Genomic DNA, 5,480 nt, shown 5'->3' on the forward strand with positions numbered 1-5,480 from the left:
CCAAAGCATAACAATCTGATGCATAAGTGGCTAGAGAGATGGTGCTCAAGGCCTTCACAAATGACAATATTACAAGTGGGGATTTTATAAGTGAGAAGGAGGTCCATGAGATGTCCCAAGAATTGCTTACCCTTGTCAACATGAAGAAGTAAGTTTTCAACTTATAAGCACCAAAACACTTGTATTCTTGAAAAATTGGTTCACCCATGATTATGTATGTTGTAGGGTAAAGCAAATGGTGATGCAGTGTAGAAGGACCACTCGACCAATGGGTGATGGATATGATGCAATTCTTGAACTAAAGAGAAAGTGCCACTTTCAGTTCTTCCATGGCTCTCGATTTCCGTTGCAAGCATCAACATCACAAGAGCGGTCCTTCATATTCAAGATGTCTACTACTGGCCCAGGTTCAGGAGTAGATGTGGTCAGAAGGATGGATAGAGATGGACATGAAGACCTCCGATTATCATGGGTTTGTTTTGACCATGTCCATCGAATAGAAGGAGGCTGGCACACAATGGGAGCACATGTTTATGATCACACGTAAGTAACAAATAAGTATTAAAAAATAAATAAGTGGATGTGGATACTAATTGTGTAAACTATTGTATACCTTGGCTCATGGCTTTGTAATGTTGTTAGGATTGGAGAGCTTCTAACTATTGCCACATGCGAGTTCAAAGAAGAGGATGAGGAAGCACAAATAATGTTTTGGGAATCTATGAACCAGGTTATGATTGAGCACACAGATAGGCCAGCCAATTTTCAAGGATTCATGTCAGATGAGGCAGGAGCAAATTGGAATGCAGTGAGATATGTGTTCGGGGACAAGAAGGAAATGGTGGGTAGGGAAAGGTCTTGTCTATGGCACTAGGAGGATAATTTGAGGGTGCACACACAAAGGTATATCCACTCCCAGTACCAATCAAAGCTTAAAGAGATGTGTGAGAAGTGGAGATTGTCTGAAACAACAGATGCGGCACTCGAGCAATTTCGTAGGATTAGGAGCTGGTGGGCAACAGGCAAGACAACAGATAAAAACATACCAAAGCTAGATAGTTGGTTGAGTTGGTGGCATTTCAGGGTTAGCCATTGGGGACATATGATGGTCAAGGATGGGGAGCCCATAATGAATGCATTGGTTCCAAGGACCAACCTCTCTGAGAGCAAACATGCAAGTTGGTTGGCTGGAGAGGGGTACAAGCAAAAAATTAGTCTTTATGATGCATGTGTCACTGATCTTATTAATGCCTATCTTCAGTGTGCCCGGCGTCTAGCCTTCTTGGATGGTAAATATATTGGAGGGGGGCCAACATTGGAAATTTTAGTTGACAGAGCCATGTCAAGGATGCAGACTAGTCCATCACCAGCAGCCACCTCTAGGGCAGTGGATGATGCTTCCACGGGTACTCCAATGTTCAATAACATCGTTAATTTCAAGGGTGAGAAGAGGACAATGCGTGCCAAGTGACCATTAATGGATATGGATACAAGCATTTGTAGCCACAGGCCTGAGTATAATTATGTCACGCAAGATAAGACGTCAAATGCAGCACATGAGCAACCATGCAGTGAATTGTTGCAAGCTCTAGAGCAAAATGTCCATGACACAAAGTGGGCTATTCGCAAGATACCAACATCAAGTAGAGTGGAGTGTAACCATTGGACAGCTGGTAAGAAGTGTGGATTGAGGCAGAGACCGGGAGACCCAGCTCCATGTTTTTGGAGTGACTGTCAATTATCTTCTTGGCGGAAGCAAAAGTTTTGCTACTTTTGCAACACAGATGTGAGGCATACATGGAGAATGGTCACAAGCATCATACACCCACCAGAATGCGCTCCGCATGTTTGGCCTATTGCAAAGGGCACCAAACTCAACATCCAAGAAGCTTGTGCACTTGTGAAGGCAGGATTTGAGATTGGAGTGTCAACGGAATCATTGATCCCCAAAGAAGTGCATCAGAGAGAGCCCCATGCCAACAAAAATGAAGATCAAAATTATCCCTATCGACCAGGGGTATCGAAGGCTGCCTATGCTCAAGTTAATGCAGCATTAGAAATGTTAGCAAAATTGACTGGAAGCCGCGTAGAAGTGGAAGGAGAGAAAGAGATTTTTACCATAGAACTACTGACAGGTCACAGTAGAGCCCCTACATCATGCATAGAAGTTATAATTCAGAATGTCCCATCTTGTTCGTGCATTGATTTTCAAGGCAGGTTGGCAAAAAAAGCATCCTTTCTTGCTTGCAAGCATCTTTATTTTGTTTACTTGATTGTACTTGGACAAGATGTCAACAACAACATGCATATCCATCAAGCACGAATTCCAAAGGCCATTCTTAAGGATATGCTAACAAAGGCAGTTTGAATCCAACCTAATCAGCTATAAGGGCTATAGCCTGGGTGATGTCTTATTTTGTTTTTGGAAGGGTAGACAAGATAGAAAAACCTATAGTCTATAGATCACTGCAGTTATTTAGTTCCTCCTACTTAGTGCATTTTGTAACCCACTCAGCACCTAATTTTTGAAATGAATCAGCATAAACTTTTTGTAAGAGGTAGGTACTAAAGCATTTTTTTTCCTAGGTTATTCCTTCAAGAATATGATAGATTTCATCCATAACATATTCAAAGAGTTTTGCAAACTTTGCAACTCTACCATGGCACTCTCTCTTGTCTATATTGCAATCTCCATTGCTTTCCAATGGTCAACTTTGAATGGCATGCTCTCTGTCACTCTCACACACACACACACACACACACACTTCAAACCCCCTCTAGCTTGTCACTATCTCATTTTGTACCCACCACTCATAATCTTTTCAGGTTGTTTCTTTTGTTTCATTCGTGTTTCAAATAATTGTATCATAGGTATGATTAATGTATGTTTTTCTCTCATAGATCATTTGGGCCTTTTGCAAAGGTAGTACATCTCAAATCCGCTCTCTCTCTCTCTCTCTCTCTCTCTCTCTCTCTCTCTCTCTCTCTCTCTCTCTCTCTCTCTCTCTCACTCACACACACACACACACACACACACACACACACACATGCACACACACACACAAGCTCTCTACAAATTTTCCTCCCTATAAATTTTTCCCATGATTTAAAAGAAATCATGGTGCATGCAATTTTTCCATTGCCCTACCAATTTTTGCTTAGGGAGTATTAACATTCATGAAGATCTATAAAAATTTTCCTCTCTCTCTCTCTCTCTCTCTCTCTCTCTCTCTCTCTCTCTCTCTCTCTCTCTCTCTCTCTCTCTCTCTCTCTCTCTCTCTCTCTCTCTCTCGCGCGATTTTAGGATCGTCTTTCTCTATGTGCACTGGAGTATTTGTCATAGAAGTATTAAACCCTAAATACATGGGGCTTGATTTTACTACAGTGGGGTTGTCTCAAGCTACTTTGTGCTCGCCTCTATCTGCTCAACTGATTTCTCATTTTTGCTCGAGGCTCACTGCTCTTGGCTCGCTCCATGGATGCACTCCACATTTACTATTGAGCCACCATCAAGCAAGACATTTGATAATGCCATTCCTTGAATGCAAATTGTTATAACTAACACTTGCTCATCATACATGATTTTAGGCACTACTTTGTAATGTTCATGGCTGGCCCAATTTTGTTTTTGCCCAGCTTTTTCTAGCTTTTCTTAGCCTCTTGGTTAATTTTCCTTACCAACTTCTCCCTAAATGGTGACACCAAGTCTAAAAGCTATTCCATCATCATTGAGGTGGAAAATGTCTGTGTTTACCACACAAATCAAACTCATCAATCTGCTTCGACTTATTAGTATTCTTGCTTTCATAAGCCCAAGCCATCTCATTACAGAGTGTACTAGAAGTGCTTGTGCTCCACTTGTCGGTTGATCCTATTTCTAAATTTGCACCTCTTTTGCCTTCATCTCAGATCGAGCCCATTGCTCGTCTACTTATTGATAATTGAACTACTTGCATGTGTACTTGCCGAACACCATCAACAAATAGTTGACTTTGGGTTGCTTTGTTTCTACATCTCACCTACTATCTGAGCATCTTTGACCATTTCAATGACTTGCTTCCATACTATTCATTGCTCAACCCACTTGGTTGTAGCCGAGACTAGCCTTGCTAGCCTCATGTGGCACTAATCCACCGTGTGTCAACGGTGTCCTTGTGTTAATGCTAAAACCACTAAAGAAGATCTGGGATTATCTAATGCACAATGGAAACTACATTTACCCGTTTTGGGAGGTTATTGCCATTTGTGGGTGTTTGTTGCACTATTTAAGAAATTGTAGCATGTTGTGTTGCTTCATGCTTATGTGGCATTGGACAATGAACACTCATTGATCACATGGTTAGGATCATTGCAATAATAAATCCCTTGGTTTTGCCTACTGCTACCATTCATGTTACCTCAGTCTCAACCAAAGCCTCTGTCAAACCCTTGTCGTACTCTCCAATGCCTTGGCCTATGCCAAGATGGTTTCCAGTAAATAGGAGATTGCACTATTGGCTCGGTTAATACAACCAATTGGTGCTAGTGCTAGTGTGTGCAACCTTGGACAAACCCTTGTGCTAAGTACCATTGCACGTTCAGAGTTGTCAAGTATTGTTGTGCCAACTAGTTCTTGGGCATAAGATGCTAGATGTTGATATTGAACTACTTTTGCATAAATAGGATCTGGTTGTAGGTTAACTTGATGAGTCGGCTGGGTGGTGCTCAACATGTACCCTTGCACCAATAGCTAAGGGCTTCCCATCCTTCAGCTTTGACCAGTGTAAACTCAAAACTTTGCTCCATGAGTGCTATTGAAGTAGAAATCACACCCATGGAGTTTTTTCAGGCCACTCGAAGTCTACATGACCCTCTCTAGCATAGTGTCCACAGCAATTGTCAAAGGCCAAAAGCTCAATAATAGAAATCGAACACTTGCAGGACCCATGGGTATGTCACTCACTCCTCTGTGATCCTATAAGCTAGCCAAGTATGGGAAAGGCCATTTGTATACCAATTTCCCTTGCATCTTGTGTAGCCTAAGCTCCCTAATTGCTTTAGAAGGATCACTTACTTGGACAATTGGGGGTTTAAGACACCGAGCCGTCACCACCTTCTCTACTAGAGTATCCAACTGCATATTTGTAAGGTTGGTACCAATGTACAAGTCATCATTAATTCACACTGCAACATTGGAGTAGGTCTCTTTGTTGCCTCAGTGCCTCAAGCCAACTCACTAGCTTCTTGCTCTCAATTGCATATGTATGAATAGAAGCTCCATTTTTCTTCAAATTTTCCAAGCATTCAAAATGTGTGCAGTCGTTGATTGCATTTGATAACACACCGAGAAACTCCTATTTCAATTCTCCATAGGTATCCATCCCCATGTACCACATCACCCAACCTTGTGCAGTATCCATCATTGTTCTTATGAACTTTTGCTTCATCTGCAATTTCTAGGTTGTCATCAATGCATTGGTATCAGCTAGCGGGTAATTTAG

At 41.7% G+C, this 5,480-nt stretch overlaps 1 pseudogene; it reads left to right on the forward strand.

The window, feature by feature from the left end:
- The first annotated feature begins 1,456 nt into the window (after positions 1-1,456).
- On the forward strand, positions 1,457-2,389 carry LOC147437615 (uncharacterized; annotated as a pseudogene).
- Positions 2,390-5,480: the final 3,091 nt, after the last annotated feature.

This window comes from Adiantum capillus-veneris, chromosome 17 (assembly GCF_014529385.1).
Source record: "Adiantum capillus-veneris isolate H3 chromosome 17, ASM1452938v2, whole genome shotgun sequence".
Classification (NCBI taxonomy): domain Eukaryota; kingdom Viridiplantae; phylum Streptophyta; class Polypodiopsida; order Polypodiales; family Pteridaceae; genus Adiantum; species Adiantum capillus-veneris.